Source organism: Kogia breviceps, chromosome 5 (genome assembly GCF_026419965.1).
Source record: "Kogia breviceps isolate mKogBre1 chromosome 5, mKogBre1 haplotype 1, whole genome shotgun sequence".
NCBI classification, from domain to species: domain Eukaryota; kingdom Metazoa; phylum Chordata; class Mammalia; order Artiodactyla; family Physeteridae; genus Kogia; species Kogia breviceps.
The window spans coordinates 84,221,405-84,240,258 of NC_081314.1; positions in this window are offsets into that span (position 1 = coordinate 84,221,405).

Below are 18,854 nucleotides of genomic sequence, written 5' to 3' on the forward strand. Positions count from 1 at the left end.
TTTCTCTTCTCTCCCATAACCTAAGCTTGATTCCTACAAGGCCCGGGACAGATATCACCCCCACCCCCTTCCAAAAGGAACAAAGGAGGAGATTCTGTACAAAAAGCATAGAGATAGGAGAGATTTGGAAGGTGAGTTTTAGGCATAATAAAGACTCTGAAATCAGTTGGGCAAATCAGAAACGTTCAAGAGTTAGTCTCACCTTCTTTGACTTTCCAAGATTTCCATAGCCTTTGCTCAGTTATGCTATGTAAAAGAAGGCTTTTACAGATATAGTGATTCCCATTCATAATCAGTTTTAGGAAGATGTCTGTCTCTCAACTTTGTATCAGCAAAGTGTCCATGTAATAACATCGATACCAAAACCCAAAAAATCTGGCTTAGAGAAATCCTGCTCTGCCCTGAAGTCTCCAGCAAATCATCTGTCACTGCAGCACCACATCAATGAAACATAGACAGAGTAGAAAGTTCATCAGGTTTTTGATCATCTTTCATCTCACAGTAAAGATTTTAAAATTTTATTCTGAGAACTTGACATGTGAGAAATAATGAGGTCAAATAAAAGTAAATCTTATAAATAAGAGAATTAGAGATAAAGAAACAATACTTTATCAATATACAGACCTAAGAGAGACAAAATAGGGGAGCTCCTATAGTTATAGTCAACATCCAGTACACTGGACCTGTTACCTCCTTATTTTTTTTTTTTTTTTTCTTTTCTGGCTACACATTTATTCAACACAAACAATCTCTTCCAAACTTTACTGAGGTGGCTGACCACGTCCGCAACCAAATCCACCTCTAAACTGGAATTCGGTTGCTGACCCAGCCCCAGCCTCGGCTTTCTTGTCGGCACCAGAGGGCACAGCGCTTCGTCTGTAGGTGTCTCTGTCGGCTTCCCCTCTTGTGAGTCTTGCAGGTCGCTCTCCTTCCAGACCTTTGGGCCGCGGCCTGCCAGTCTCAGGACGACTGCGGCGCAGGGTGGCAGGCACGATTTCAGGGGGCAGATGGATTACCTCCTTATTTTTTAGGTTTATGACAGGTAGGTGCCTAAGACAAAGATAATATAGTCCACAAGAGAAAACCAGGAGCTCCAGTGGCTAAAGGCAAGACAGTTTGGTCCTCGGGCAGATGTTACTCAAATCTTTTAATAGTAGTCATATGTACAGTGATACTTTCTCCCTGTAAAAAAGAAAGCAAGCATGGAAGGCTGGAGTTTTATATTAGAGGCAAACCCTGCATTCAGCTACAATGCATTCCTGAAAGTCACACAGGAAGGAACAACCATGAAAAATGAGTTCTCTCTGTTCCTCCTAAGAGCAGTAGCCCTCAAATAACTCATTCACCATTAGCAACTCTCCTTCATTTTTAAGGCAAAATCCTGGTTTACTCATTCATTAATTCAACACTATTGTTAGGGGAACAATGACAGAAGCAAAAAGAGAAAAGGGAAGTGAATGGGATATTTCCCACCAAATTTCAGAGAGAGGGTGGATACAGAAGCAAAATAGGCCCAGGGCTTTGGAATATACTACTGTGTCTGTTGGGTTTGTGGGACTGAGATACATGTCAGAGGAACTGATACCATCAGTCACCAGGTCGCACCACATTCCAGTATACACCGGAAATAATACATCCCAGGCCAAGGAATGACTGCAGAGTCTGCTTATTAGATCTGAGCCTGCAGGGGGAGGAGGGAGGAAGATGCTCCTGATGTGTCCTGAGAAAAGGAACAGAGTTGTGCATTTCCATTTCAAGATTCAAGGTTATTTTGCATCTCTGGGGCCATGATGATGAGACTCAAAAACTAAGAGCTAACAACACCTATTCCAAGAGCCTACTATGTATCAGGAGCCAGAAAAGAGGGATAGAGGAACATGGCACCTGCTTGTGAGGGATTCGCAGTCTTGGGACAAGATGAATAATAATTTCAGGAATGCAGTAAGTTTGCTCATACAATGTGTTTGAGGTGCTATGAAGAGCGTGTTTTTCCAGGGTGGTTGGTCATTCTGCCCTTCTCCAGGGGTGCCAGGCACATCAGAGTCTATGTCAGTGGAGCACTCTTGAGTTGTAACATGCACAACTTGAGCCACCTTTCTTCTCCTTCTCCAGCTTCCACGTCGTCACCCACAAGAATCAAAAGGGAGTCCCAGAGTGCCATGTGCTCCAGGTAAGGCTGCTCCGCCCTGGCCTCCACACCTCTGTCATGGAGAATGAAGAGGGGACCTCAGAACTCTGTGCTCCTGACAATACCCTCACCCTCTTTCCCCCCACGACGTTCACAGTTTTGCCCTCAGAGTCTGCCTTGAGACCACCATATCCAGTGTCATCAGGTCCGTTTCTCAATTCACGTTTACCACCACAAGAAGCCCAAGACCCTCAGTGCGTCCTTCACCACACGGACTCTGAGCCCCATATGGCTCTGTACTTTCCCTTTATTGATCTCCTTTCCAACCTATTCCCAACTTCTGAAACCCTTCTACTGTGCCCTCTGGACTTGCTACCAGTCATCAGCAAACCCCTTGTATTCTCAACTTCTTCTATTAACATTTCCCTCACCTCCTGAAATTCGACTCTCCACTGAGGACATTTCTTCCCATATAGTCCTTTCAAGTGGTGCTGGTTTTCTTTCCAACATTTGCCGTACACTTGGGTAAGTGAATTCCTTTCTTCTCATTATGGCTTCCACAGCATTCTCCTGTCCTCCTCTCAGCTTAAAGTCTCGTCCCCACCCTTCCTTGTTACAGTCTTCTATTGTTCCCCACCACCATTCCTTGATTTTAGCTTCTGGCTTTGTCAAGCTGCCAACATTACTTCTGTCATAATTCTCGGTGTCACTACCTCATGTATGATACCTCCATTGACCTCCTGTGGACTGGAACCTCCTTTCCTCCAAGGACCCGTTTTTTACATCTTATCTTAGCCATCTTCCCCATGGTTAGAACTTAGATTTTGTTACTAGCAATAACCAAAACCACTTCATTACCTCAGTTTCAAGCACTGAAACTCTCCAGCCACTGCCTCTCTCCTTCCAGCTCACTCACTATCTATAGCACCCAAGTCTAAAATTCTTTGGCAGCCATCAAGACCTAAAACCCAATTATCCTACCACATTTTCACAGTCCTTCCCATGCTTCACATTCTTCATGCTCTAATCCAGCTTAGATCCCATAGTTGATTTTTATCCTCACTTTCTAGTGCTCATCTGTCTTCCTTTGTCATACTTGCATGGCCAAATCCCAACATCTGGTTAACCTGACTCTCCTCCCATTCTGCATCCACACACAAGCAACTGAATGTGGCTGGAGAAAAATACACAACCATGCTGGGTGTTCTCACTTTAAACTTATAACCACAAACTTCAAAAGTGCTTTTAGTAATGCCCAGGAAGCCTGTTATGTTTCTTCAGTTATTCTCTCCTGCTCCCCATTCTTTCTCCTTAAACCTTCAACCACACCACTTCCAGCCTCACACTCAGCCGATGATTTGCCCCCTGTTTCACTGAGAAAATTAGAAGCAAAAGCAGAAGATAAACATCTCCCACTACCTCTCCGCTTACCTTTCGGCATCTTGCCCACATACTCTGTTTACCCTTTTACATAATCCTACCTAAGGCAAACCCTTTTACCTGTGCATTAGACCCCATCCCCGCTGCCTACTGAGAGGCATTATTCAGTAATTCTTCCCCCTCTCCTGCATCATCAACTTTACCCTCCCCATTTGTTCATTATCAACATACTAACACACTGTTACTTCTCTCATCTAAAAAGAGAAAAATGAGACCCTATAACTTTATCAGTTAATACACATTTCTCTGCTGCTCCCCTTTGAAGCAAACTGTCCTCCAGGTTACCTCTCCAGTGATCTATTCTCAGTCTCCCAAAGTTGCCCATGCTCCTTCTCTCAATCTATTCTCAGTCCCCATCTTACTTGACCCATCAGCAGCATTTTTTTTTATTTATTTTTTTTTTTGCGGTATACGGGCCTCTCACTGTTGTGGCCTCTTCCGTTGCGGAGCACAGGCTCCAGACGCGCAGGCTCAGTAGTTGTGGCTCACAGGCCCAGCCGCTCCACAGCATGTGGGATCTTCCCAGACCGGGGCACGAACCTGTGTCCCCTGCATCGGCAGGCGTATTCTCAACCACTGCGCCACCAGGGAAGCCCCATCAACAGCTTTTGATACAGGTGATCACTCCTTCCTCCCTGAAACATTTTCTTCATTTGGCTTCCAGTCCATGACAGTTTTGTGGTTTCCCTTCTACTTTACTGTCCACTTTTTCTCATTTTCCTTTGTTGGTCTCTCTTTACCTTCCTGACCTATAAATGCTGGAGGGTCCCAGGATTCAGTCCCCGGACCTCTACTAATCTCTATGACTACTCCCTTGGTGAGCCCATCTAATCTCATAATTTGAAATACCATCTATGTGTTGACAGCTCCCAGGTTTATGTTTCAAGCCTGGACTTCTCTCCTAAATCCAAATTTCATATCCAACCACCTACACAACCTGGCACCTCAAATGTCTGAAATGGGCATCTCTAACTTAACACATCCCAAACCAAACTCCAGACTTCCCGATTATCATAAATGGCAACACCACTCTTGCAGTTGCTCAGGGCAAAAACCTTAGTCATCACTGACTCCCCTCTTTCCCTCACACCCATCATCCAACCTGTCAACAAATCCTATCTGCTCTAACTTCAAAAATATATACTTAATTCACTCTCTTCTCACCACTTCCACTACTATCACCTTGGACCAAGCCATCATCTTCCCTCACCTGGATTATTACAACAATCTCCCAACTGGTCACCCTGCTCCCATGCTTGCCTCTCTTGGGTCTTTTCTCAAAAGCAGCCAGAAAGATACTTTTAAAATATGTCAGACCATTTCACTCCTCTGCTCAAAACCCTCCAATAGCTTTCCATCTAGTCTCATAGTATGAGAAAAAGCTAAAACCCTTACAACATGGTGCCTATAAAGCACCACACAATCCAGCCTACTGTTAACTTTCTGTTACTATCTCTTAACACTTTCCCTTGCATTCTCTCTATTCCAACCACTGGCCTCCTTGCTGCCCCTCAAATCTACCAGCCCTCACCCACTGCAAGGCCTGGCTCCCTCACCTCCTAAAATCTTTGTTAAAATTTAACCTGTCAGTGACTTTCTCTGGATTGCCTATTTTATTTTTTTATAAATTTATTTATTTATTTTTGGCTGCGTTGGGTCTCCCTTGCTGTGCGCGGGCTTTCTCTAGTTGCAGCGAGCGGGAGCTACTCTTTGTTGTGGTATGCAGGCTTCTCATTGCGGTGGCTTCTCTTGTTGCGGAGCATGGGCTCTAGGTGCATGGACTTCAGTAGTTGTGGCACACGGGCTCAGTAGTTGTGGCACACAGGCTTAGTTGCTCCGCGGCATGTGGGATCTTCCCGGACCAGGGCTCAAACCCGTGTGCCCTGCGTTGACCGGCAGATTCTTAACCACTGCGCCACCAGGGAAGCCCCTGGATTGCCTATTTTAAACTGCAACCTTCCTTCCCCCGCTTACTTCCCTCTTCCCAATCTTCCTTCCCTGCTTTATTTTTCTCTATATGACTCTTCACTGTCTGATATACTACACAAATATTTACTTTATATTGAAATATAATATGCACACAGAAAAGGGCATGTAAGCATCTAGCTCAATTAATTTTCACAAACTGAATACTATCATGTAACCAGCACCCAGATCAAGAAACAGAACATGACTAACACCTCCAGATTCTCCCATGCTCTCTTCTAGCTACCATCCCCCTTTCACACTCCAAGGGTAACCATTATGCTGACTTCTAACAGCATAGATTTTTGCTTGCTTTTGTATTTCATATAAATGAACTCATATAGCGACATACTACATATTTTAATGATCTGTTTATTTACTGCCTATTTTGCCCCACTACTAGCATGTAAGCTCCATGAGGGCAGGGATTTGTTTCCTTCATTGCCGCATCCCCAAAGCCTAAAAGAGTATCTGACACAGAGTTGTAGCCCAGCACATATTAGATAAATGAATGAAATATTGAACAAATGGAAATGGGAGTAGGAGAGTTAAGAAGTGCTTAAAGTCTGAACGAAGTCTTAAAGGATGAGCAGAGTCCATGAGGCAGTCCACAAAAGGCATTCCAAACACAGGCAGAGTCTCTATAAAGGCTTGGCAAATGAAAAAAATAAACAGAAGTAGAAACCGCAAGGAGTCAGTAAGCTGAGAGCAATGAGCAATAGCCATGTGTTGAAAAACAGAGACCTAGGAGACTGGAAAAATAGGCAAACACCAGATCTCAGAGGGCTGTATACAAATAAGTCCATGAAAGGAGATGAAGAAAAGTAAACTATAGGGGTCTCTTAGGCATTTCCAGGACCTTTTTTAAATGTTGAAATTTAAGGGGACATAAAACAAGGATTTCCTTAAAGTCAGCTCATCAATAACTTATCCTAGTGTCTCAGAAGAGCATCTGTGGCCACTGTAATGGTCAAAGACCTCTAATTACTCCTAAACATGTGAGAAAGGCTTAATAGTCTGGGGAATAAGCAACTGCAGCTTTTCTTTCCTTTAAAGGAAAGGACAGCTCAAAACAGTACATTTAAATCACTGTATCTGTCTAGTTAGTCTTGTTTTACTGGAATGGGGCAAGGATCTGAGAGCCCTGGCTTTGAGGGGATGGCACCCCATCCTCACAGGGGAAGATAGGCCAGAGATGCTGTGGGCATCTTCACCTCCCCTAATGGCCATGCTCTACCTGTGGTTCTTGAGTGAGTTAAAATCACCTGGAGGCCTTATTAAAACACAAATTGTTAGGCCCCAGATCAGGAGGTCATGAGTGGGGCCTGAAAATTTTCATTACCAGCAAGCTCCCAGGTGGTTAAGACTCCAAGCTTTTACTGCTGAGGGCCTGGGGTTAAATCCTTGGTCAGGGAACTAAAATCCCAGAGGCTGCAAGACCAAAAATAAATAAATAAAATTTTTTTAAAATCCCAGGTTCCTTTTTGCAGAAATTGACAAATTGATCATAAAATTCATTTGGAAATGTCAAAACAAGAACAACCAAAACAATCTTGTAAAACAACAAGGTTGGAGGACTCACACTTCCCTGTGTTAAAACTTAATAAGAATCTATAGAAATCAGGACAGGATGGGCATACAAATAGATACATAGTTCAAAAAAACAGAATTGAGAATCCAGAAATAAACCCTAATTTACGGTCAATTCATTTTTGACAAGGATGTCAAGACAATGCAATGGGGGTGTCGATGAAAAAAAATTAATAGTCGATCCCCAAAACACAGAATTGTAAATCAAATATACTTCAGTTTTTTTAAAAAAGTGGAAAATTTTATTCAAGCCAAACTGAGGATTACCACCCCCAAATCAATCTTACAGAAAGCTCTGAGGACTCTTCTGCCCATGAGAGGTCAAAGCACAGTTATATAAGTTTTTGAGACAGAGAGCTGTACATTAAATGACATGTTACTGACAGTTTACGTAATCCAGATCTACAAATACCAAGCAAATAGTGGATTACGGTTCATTGTAGCCCCTTACAAAATTAAGAAAGAAGGTTATCTCCTAAGGAGTTGTGACCCTCTATGAGATTAAGAAAGAATGTTATCTCCTAAGGAGGTCTGCAGATACACAACACACATTAAAGTGGAGGGAGGAGGCCCAAACTGGCAAAGAAAAATTTAGTTTAAATTTTTCTTGTTTCGCCATAAAATATGAATTTTATTTCATCAAGGGAAAGAATAATCTTTTCAATAAATAGCCCTGGGAAGAATGATAATCTATACACAAAAGAATGATTTTGGATTCCTGTCTCACATCATATACAAAAATTAACTTAAAATGGATCATAGACCTGAATGCAGGAGCAAAAATTATAAAACTCTTAGAAGAAAACATAGGAGTAAATTTTTATGATCTTGCATTAGGCAATGATTTCTTAGATATGATATCAAAAGCACAGTGAGAATAAAAATAGATATATTGGACTTCATGAAAATCAGAAATTTTCTGCTTCAAAGGACATAATCAAGAAGTGAAAAGATAACTCACAAAAGAGGAAAAATATTTGCAAATCATACATTTGATAAGGGACAAGCATTCAAAATACATAAAGAACTTTTCCAACTCAATAATAAAAAGATAAATAACCCATTTTTTAAATGGGCAAAGGATTTGAATGGATATTTCCCCAAAGAAGATATACAAATCACCAATAAGCACATGAAAAGATGCTCAGCATCATTAGTCATCAAGAAAATGCAAATCAAAACCACAGTGGTGGGCTTCCCTGGTGGCGCAGTGGTTGAGAATCTGCCTGCCGATGCAGGAGACACGGGTTCGTGCCCTGGTCCGGGAAGATCCCACATGCCGCGGAGCAACTAAGCCCGTGAGCCATGGCCGCTAGGCCTGCGCGTCCGGAGCCTGTGCTCCGCAATGGGAGAGGCCACAACAGTGAGAGGCCCGCATACCGCAAAAAAAAAAAAAAAAAAAACCACAGTGGTATATCACTCACACCCACTAGGAAGACTGAAATCAAAAAGACAGATAATAATGAGTACTGACAAGGATGCTGAGAAATTGGAACCCTCATAGACTGCTGGTGGGAATGTAAAATGGTGCAGCCACTTTGGGAAACAGTCTGGCAATTCCTCAAGGAGTTAAAAAACAGTTACCATATGATCCAGCAATTCCACTCCCAGTATATATCAAGATAAATGAAAACACATATCCACACAAAAACTTGTACACAATGTTCACAGCAGCACCATTCACTGTAACCAAAAAGTGGAAACAACACAACTTCCGTCAACTGATGAATGAATAAATAAAATGTGGTATATCCTTACAAAGGAATATCATTCAGCAGTAAAAATAAATGAAGTGCTGAGACATGCTACAACATGTTGCACCTTGAAAACATTATCCTGAGTGAAAGAACCCAGTGACCACACATTGTATGATTCCATTTATATGAAAGGTTCAAATAGGTAAACTGTGTAATCAGAAAGTAGATTAATGTTTTCCTAGTACTGGAGGACACAGCGGGAGGAATGAAGAGTGACTGCAAAGAGGTATGAGGTTTCTTTTCAGGGTAATAAAAATGTTCTAAAATTAGATAGTGGTGATGGTTGCACAACTCTGTGAATATACTAAAACAACTGAATTGTACACTTCAAATGGATGGATTTTATGGCATGCGAATTAATGTTTCACAAAGATGTTAAAAAAGATTTTTTAAAGTATAGCTTTTTTTGACTATAAAAATACATGTTCATTGTAGAATGTTGCATAAGACAGAGAAGTACAAAGAAGAAAACAAAAATCACCTATAACCCCATCATGCAGAGGTAACCAGTAATTGTTGTTAATAATAATAATTATTATTATTATTCCTATCTTTTTAATCTGTATACAGCTAAACAACTTGGGCTCATGCTTCACATGCAAGCTTACATCTTGCTTTTTTAAATTTAACAGTATATCGTGAACCCTTCTCCATGTCATTAAAATTTTTGGTGAATAATTTTAAGTTATATAATAGTCACAGCTAGTTACTGATAGATCCAGGATTACAAGTGTCTTGAATGCTTTAATTGCTAGGCCCATACAGACTAGACCTGAAAGGTGACCAACCAATCTTTGCATGAAGCCAGATGCCCTTATTACTTCTTGTATAGAGGCTGTACACCCTTGGACAAGTACCCCAACTCTTTGGAATGCTGTTTCCTCGCTCCCACATGCTGTGGTTAGTAGAAGATGATGGCTAAAGTCCCTGGCAGGTCTAACCCTCCAAAGAAGACTAAGTCAGAGACACAGGAAAGTAGAAAGAATTAGCTTACGTGCAAGTGTCCTCATCACCATAACCTTCCTTTTTAAAAGAGAGGCATGTGGGGCCACACATGGTAGCACAGACCAATCACTCTGCCTGAGGCTCTGGATGTTATAACACAAAGAGCTTAATGCCCCTGAGTCAACCACGGTAGAGTGGAAAGTTCCTAAGCCTTGTTAATAGTTAAGCCTGTGTTCAAATCCTAGGTTTTAACACTTTCAGCTGTGTAGCCTTCAGTAATTTACCTTCTTTCAGCCTCAGTTTCCTCTTCTGCCAAATGGGGTAATATTAGTATCTACCTCAGAGGTCGCTGTAGTGTTAAATACGGTATGAGAAGGTACCTAGGTCCACCCTAACACACAGTACGTGTTTGATAAATACATGTTCCTTTTCTTATATGCGTTTTCAAGTCCTTGAACACTTCCTTGAAGGACGCAGGCACAGTTTAGAAGGAATAGAACCGACACACAAAAAACTATATGTCAAATTTTCTCTCGAGAAGCTGCAGGGCTCTGCAGAGCATAGTTAGAGAGCAATGTTAAGACTTTCCAGGATTCATGAGTGGAGCAGCGACTTCATTTGTAGTCTCATTACTTACCGCACAGGGGCTCCCCTTCTCCAGACTTAGATGATTTAAATCTGTTCATGGAGTGTATAATCTTAGATACATAAGTGCTGGGTGGTGTAAGAAAATAAAGTATATAAGCTTTGGATTCAGAAAGAATGGATTTGAATTCTAACTCACGTGCTTATTAGCCATGTCCTTGGTCAGATTCTTTGCCGTCTTGCTTCCCTCACACAGGAGGGGGATAGCAATAACAACTACCTTGCAGGGTCGAGGCAAAGACTTAAAATGACATATGTAAAGTGCCAGGCACATGGTAAGAGACTGATAAAGGGCAGCTATGCTTATTCAGCTTGTCACATCATAAAGCTGATGCCCTTAGCAGCGGTAGAGAAGCCTTACCAATAGGAACAGACACATCGATTGGGATGAAAGCTGTAAGTTCCTTAAGTGTGGTCTTTTTTCAAACACAGAGAGACTCCCACCTCACCACCTTCTCTTGCCCCAAGCTACAACCTTCTCTTCCTGAGTTTCTTTAAATCTCCAAAGTGCCCAGAAGTGCCTGATACATTTGGCATTTGGTAAATATTACTGAATAATGACTTCTTTGTGGGGGAATAAACCCTGCTTTAACTCACTTACTTGGGTACTTGCAGATGATTCTGAAGGGCTGGTTGTTCACATCTGTCTCTGTTATGTGGCAGACATATTTCTCATTTAACTTGACTGGGTATTTCAGGACAGAGAACACCCGGTAGAAGCCATTCATCTGCTCTTCAAGGACCTCCACGGTACTGTGGTTGCTCAGGTCCCTCTCTGCCCGGTCCAGCCATGTCACACTGGGCGTGAGGTACCAGCCCCTGGAGACACACGTGGCCACATCCTCATCATTAATCTTATCAAACCGCACCTGGGGTGTTGCAGAGTCTGGTTGGAAAAAATAAGAAAACAATTAGTTCCTTTTTAAATGTCATCCCCAAGAGGATCAGGCTAGCAGAACTTTGCCCTGAGTTTTTACATTAACCCTTATGTAGGCAACACATCTTGAGGTTCACCGTAGTTAAAGTTTTGATCCAGGCACAGCAAGAGAATATCAGGATACACACATATGCCTGCCCTCCAGGTCTCATCTACCGCTGCTGTCTTTATTTTTGGAACCTTCGTCTATGTGAGGGGGTTCATTTCAGGCTCTCTGCTGCACTCAGGTAGCCCTGCTGAGGATCATAGAAGATAAATGACTCTCAGCACCACCCTGGCATCTCTTCCAACTCTTACCCAGAGGAATCCTGCCATGCCTTCCTCCACCTTTGTGAGATCTCTGATGAGGAAAAGACCACTCTCCATGTAATTCTGAAAAGGGTGAGGATCCTTGGGGCACTATGGAGATCCACTGGTCCAGTCCAATCTTACATTTTAATAGTGAGAAAATGAAGCCTGGAAAATCTAAATGATTTGTCCAGAGTCACACAATTAGAACCTGGGCCTCCTGACTCCCAGCACAGGGCTTTTCTCACCAAACCACACATCATATCTCAGAGTTTTCATGTAGGAGTCTTTTGCAACATTTTGGTTTTTCAGTGTTACAATTTGTTTAGTAAGTTTGGAATAGGACCAGGGTTTTGGGTTTTGGGTATTTTTTAATGTTTTGTTTGCTTGTTTGAATGAATGAATGATGTAGTCAGGTATAGATTAACACCTTTGGTTCAGAGCAATATTTTTAGCTAAGATGAATTGACATTCCAAATACGGAATCTCATAATGGGAATAAGAAGTACCTATGGGGGCTTCCCTGGTGGCGCAGTGGTTGAGAATCCGCCTGCAGATGCAGGGGACACGGGTTCGTGCCCCGGTCCGGGAAGATCCCACATGCCGCGGAGCGGCTGGGCCCGTGAGCCATGGCCGCTGGGCCTGTGCGTCCGGAGCCTGTGCTCCGCAACAGGAGAGGCCACAACAGTGAGGCCCGCGTACCACAAAAAAAAAAAAAAAAAGAAGTACCTATGATGATTTGAGTAGAAGAGAAAAAGTGAGAACACCAGAAGAGAAAACGTGCAGTTTATCTTTGTGAACAGAAACAGAGCTTGAAACCAAGTTAATCCAATAAATTCCCTTACCCCCTCCTATTAGCTTAATTGTACTTTTGCCTCTTCCATTTGGTGTGATGGCTGAGCATTTGTAGATAGCTTCATCCATGAAATCCACATTTCTTAATGAGAGTGATAGAGTCCACTCAGAAATTTCCTCCCGATCCACAGAGACTCTTCCCTCATACAAGGAGTTTTGGTCCTCTAGTTGCTCTGTGTTACTGCTAAACTGGTAAACCAGCTTCAAGAAAACTTGCAAAAAAATCATAGTACCTAAAAAACCAGTAATATTTTTTATTATCCTCTACCTCATATTCCTGTCTGATGTCTTCTCTCTTCCAAGAAAACTCAAGATTTTCTGTGCCGTCCACAAAGGAGAAATGACAGGAAAGGGTAACATCAGTGAAAGGATGGGCCCGCAACTCTTCTATAGACACTGAGGATGTCAAAGAAGAAATGAAGTCAGCAGAGTATTTGTAAAGACCAGTGAACACTGCATCAGGTAGGGTTTAATAACAGATAAAATAAATCACTCTAGCTATGTCAAACAGAAAGAGGTTTAGTACAGGGAATTAGACATTTACAAAATCATTGGAAGGCTAGAGGAATTAGCCCAAACAAGGTCATAGAAGGTAAGACATGCAATGTATGTGTTAAGTCCTTCCCTGAATTATGCTAGGCTCAGAACAACAGGCTGAGCTGGTCTGCCAGTGGAACTGCTGCCTCTGCCATATCAGGAAGCTGGTAAATCAGGAAGTTGTCACTGCAGGTATTGGCTCCAGAGTCAAACTGCACCAGCTAGATTCACACTGGGAACAGAAAGGATGCCTCATGCACTATCACCATTCTCCTCACTTAAATCAGTTGCTAACTTGGTCCTTTAGCAAATGTATCTGATTGGCAGAGCCTACGTCATTTCCAGAACCCAAAATACAAAGGAATCTTGGAAATATAGTTTTTTACTCTGTAGTCTCAGCAGTTCAGGAAGGCACATTAAAAAGGCAAAAATAGGATTTCAGTAAGTCAGTCTATTCTACCTGCCACAAATATCTACTGGTCTGGGCAGAGTTATCAACAGAAGGGGCTGAGGGCTATGGGGAATATAGCCATGCACTATGTACCATTCATAGAACCATGACCTAGAATAGAATCCTGATATGTTAGAGCTGAAAGAAAGCTTAGAGGTCATTTGATTCAATCTTTCCAAACTATTTTCCCCAAAGCCCACCTCATTGACAGCCAGGTGAAAGACCAAATCAGTGAGATCTGCATGCCTTTCAGTGAGATCTGCATTCCTTTATCATTTCAATCAGAAAAATCCCTCTCTAATTTAATTTATAAATGGGGCTTCCAAGTAAGAATTCTTCCATCAAGTGTCTCTGCTACTAAAAGATAAAATTGAAACCCAGGGAGCAAAGTTGCTTGGGATCACAAAGATACTGTTAGCACAACAGAAAGAAACAAGACTTCTCAGGTGGCGCAGTGGTTGAGAGTCCGCCTGCGGATACAGGGGATACGGGTTCGTGCCCCGGTCCGGGAGGATCCCACGTGCCGCGGAGCGGCTGGGCCCGTGAGCCATGGCCGCTGAGCCTGCACGTCCGGAGCCTGTGTTCCGCAACGGGAGAGGCCACAACAGTGAGAGGCCCGCATACCGCAAAAAATAATAATAATAAAATAAAAAGAACCTTTTGGGTCATAGTTATCAAACTTCTTTTGAGCCTCAAAGACTTATTAAATTCCCAACTTGAGTAAGACAGAATAATGAAACCTCTGCATTATGAACGTAGGGACTCCCATCTTTTTTTTCTCCTAGAGACACTATGCAAGTAAGAAGCATCATAAAGGAAGAACTTGTCATATGAGACTAAGTAAGAATATTGTTTGATATAATGAAGTGAGATCCAATAGAAGAAATACGTGAGGCACCAAGGAAAACCCAAAAGGTGAAAGTTAATAGGCAAGGAAGCTTCTAAGCCATCAGCCCAGCAAAGAGCAGCCAGAGAGACATCTGGTAGGGGACATTCCAGCTGAATAATAGATGCGATCTGCTCATTTCAGCAGTGGCAACCACATGGCTAATGATGGCACTGGGTATAGACTGTACACAGAGGGCAGAGACCATATCTTAACCACCCTGTTTCACCAGTGCCTAGCACAGGACTTGACACAGTAAAAAAGCATCCGGTGTAATGGTAAATTTTATGTCAACTTGACTGGGTCACAGGGTACCCAGATATTTGGTCAAACATTATTCTGGCCATGTCTGTGAGGGTGTTTTTAGATGAGATTAACATTTGAATCAGTAGACTGAGTAAAGTTGACTGTTCTCTCCAATGTGGGGGGCCCCTCATCCAATCAGTTGAAGGTCTGAAAAGAACAAAAAGACCAGCCCTCCCTTGAGTAATAGGGAACTCTTCCTGCCCGGCTGTTTGAACTGAGACTTTGGTCCTTTCCTGCTCAGACTCAAACTGAAACATAGGCTCTTATTGGGTCGTGAGCCTTCGGACTTGCACCAGAAATGTACCGTGGGCTTTCCTGGGTCTCCAGCTTGACCACTGTAGTTCTGGGGACTTCTCACCTCCATAATCACTTGATGTCTTTATATAGATTTTATTTGTTCTGTTTCTCTGGAGAACTCTAACTAATACATTGGGTAACATTTATTAAGTTTTACAATGTCCTAGGCATATTCAAAGAGCTTTTCCTGAACTAATTAATTTAATCTGTATACTAACACCGAGGTAGGTACTGCTATTATCCTCAATGTACTACTGGGAAAACCAAGGCATAGCGAGTGAGGTGAAGTAAGTTGTTCAGGGACACACGGCTAGTGAGAAATAGGGCTATGATTCAAACCCAGGCAGTTTGACTCCAGAGCCCTCCATCTGAACTGGGTTCTGTCTTCTAACAGTAGGCACTCGTTCTAAGTTTGATGAATGAAAAAAATGACTGATGAAATAAATGACTGAATGAATATAAAGAAAGAAAGATGACAATGGAAAAAAAGGAGGCAGGGAGAAACAACTTGTCTACCCTTTGGAAGGATGAATTTGCATACCAAAAAAACTAAGTGCTTTCCTGCTCAAATTGTTATTTGTCTGACGTGATTATAATCAAGAAGCGGTGGATTACAGGTACAAAAAAATCTTGGTAGATTTGTAAATCCAAGTTCTAGTTCTAAGTTTTCTTTATTAGTCATTTGGAATTGGGCGAGTCACTTAATTTCTCTTATGTTACAGTTTCCTTATGTATAATTAGAGTAAGAACACCTGCCCCAGGGCTGTTATGAAATACCTTGGGATCTTAGGGGCTGTTTTTATATGACATGGTTCAGTCATTTTCCAGAGGGACAGAAGGAATGGACCAGATGGGTGGATACCTTAGTAAGCTGCCCCTCTTCCCAAACTCTCTCATAAAAATATGAGAGGTCCGGTTCTCTTTTTTACTGTCTCCATTTTATAAGTGAGGAAAATAAGGCATAGAGAGGGTAAATAATTCATCAGGGTCACACAGAACCAAGATGCTCATCTTTCAGGTTAGCCGAAGCCTGTCACGTCACCTAAATTCTGTCTTGACAAACCCCTGCACTGTCGCCACATACCATGGGAAGTCCCATCACCCAGGGTGTCCACCAAAATAACTGGAAGCTCCTGGCCGATGAAGCAGATGGCTTGTGGAATATTACAATAAGTCTCTTTCCTAGAGGCCTATTGGACCCTGGAGAATATGTGCTCTGTGAGTTGAATATTAACAGATACAGAAGCCTTCAGAAGAACAAGAGGATAAAGGAGGATCCCCTGCCAGCAAATGTCCAAGTAAAACATTTCTGGGGTCAGTGGGACAAGCGGAAAGATTCTTTGCCAAAAATATATACTCTGACTAGGAATATGACTAGTGATTGACAACAACTACTGATTTAGAAAATATCTCTCTGTGGTATATGTAGGAAAAAATTTTAAAGACATATCTAAAATAATAAAAAAATATAGGGCTTCCCTGGTGGCGCAGCGGTTGAGAGTCCGCCTGCCGATGCAGGAGACACGGGTTCGTGCCCTGGTCCGGGAGGATCCCACATGCCGCGGAGCAACTAAGCCCGTGAGCCATGGCCACTAGGCCTGCGCGTCCGGAGCCTGTGCTCCGCAATGGGAGAGGCCACAACAGTGAGAGGCCCGCATACAGAAAAAAAAAAAAAAAAAATAATAATAATAATAATAATAAAAAAATATAAAAGGTAATATGCCAGATAGCAGCTACTAGAGCTACAGATAGTCAATAGAGAGAGACTGTAGTCAAATGTCATAGAGATAAAAAGTTGTAGGAATATAAAATGCCTTTTCAACTCAATGAAATTTCATTATCTATTTCCAAGATTGAAAGTTTTGCATCATTATTAAAGACATAAATCCTAAAGCCTTCCCAATTCCCCCACCCCAGTGAGATATAATCTTTGCTCCTCCATAATTCCACCGTATTTTGTACTTTTATGCAGTACTCTCACACATTTAATAGAGGATATTTTTTAATGATTCTAATAGTAACACATATTCATTGTTTTAAAATGTTAGAAAAATGGAAAAGAATAAAGAAGAATATTACAACCACTTTTAAGTCCATCCAGACAACCACTGCTACCATTTTGGTAGTATGTACACATACTTGCTTTTTATCTTCCATTTTCAAAATGAAAATGGCTACACAAAAATTCACCAATTTTGATGTCTTTTTTAAAATGCACGCTGATATGACAGCTGTCACATACAATCTAACAAAATTGTTTTGAATGAAGTTAAAGCCTACTAAGTGCTACTAGAGCCATCTTATGGAAAAAAACGAACGAACTTTTCGGCCAACTCAATACATTTGATTTCCCCTCTGAGGCAGAGGAGAAACATCCTGACGTTACTACAGTCTTGAGAAATGGGGAAGAATACTTTGTCTTCATATATAAAGCTCTTTCTACAGGTGCCACACTCCATAGACTCCCCCAAGCCTGGAAGTTTTTCACGCGTGTCTACACAAGCTAATAAGGAAATGGGATTTCAAGCTTCCAGTAAGGAAAGAATTAGAGATGCTCTCCTCACCTGGTATTCATACCTCTCCCACCATGATCTAGACCAGCTTATCATTTCAAGCGTTACCCTTCCTTTATACGAAATAATAACAGTACACCTTAGATTTGGGGGGCAAAGTTACAATTTAAAATATTTTCTCCCATTATTCTCCAAAGTGCACCAATACCAGGCTATTGTAACCACCAGCACCAAGCACATCAGCCATCAGACCTTTCACCGTTTCCCAGACATAAGCTTTCCTTCTTGTTTTTGCCATTCTTATTCAAGAAATACCTTCTTCATTTCTTTCTCTCCAATTTCATATGCCTCATCCCATCTCTACCAAAACCCCACCACCCAATGAGGGCTTTCCTAACTGCAGGAGCCTAAAATGGTTTCTTTCCTCTGAATTTTCATAGTATTTGTTTATGCCTCTATTCGTCAGTTACCAAATGCTACTTAATATTTTAATTGCTTTGGGTTTATAACAGCTTTATTGAGATAAAATCCACATATCATACAATTCATCTAGTTAAAGTGTATAATTCAATGGTTTTAGTATATTTACAGAGTTGTACGACCACCATCACAATCAACTTTAGAACATTTTTATCACCCCAGAAAGAAACTCTGTACCAGTCACTCCCCATTCCCCCCTCTCTGCAGCCCCTGACAACCATTAATCTATTTTTTGTTTCTGTAGATTTGCCTATTTTGGACATTTCATTTAAATGGAATCATACATCATGTGGTCTTTTGTGACTGGTTTCTTCCACTTACGTGTTCTCTCATAATGTTTTCAAGATTTACCCACGTTGTAACACATATCAGTACTTCATGTTTATTGCTAAATAATATTATATTTTATGGATAAACATGTTTTTTAATCCATTCATCAGTTGATAGAAATTTGGGTTGTTTCCACTTTTTGGCTATGATGAATAATGCTGCTATGAACATTTGTGCACAAGTTTTTGTTGGATATATTTTTTCAGTTCTCTTGGATACATACCTAAGAGTGGGACTGCTGGGTCATACAGTTACTTCTATTTTTTTAACCTTTTGAGGAACTATCAGACTGTTTTCCAAAGTGGCTGCACCATTTTACATCCCCACCAGCAGTGTATGAGGGTTCCAATTTCTCCACATCCTCGTGAGCACTCATTATCTATCTTTTGGTTTTAGCCATCCTAATAACTGTGAGTGGTATCTCTTTGTGGTTTTGAAACCGTGCACCTCAGATTGGGACTTGAACCCATGTGCTGGGACTCGAACCCAGCCTAAACCCAGATT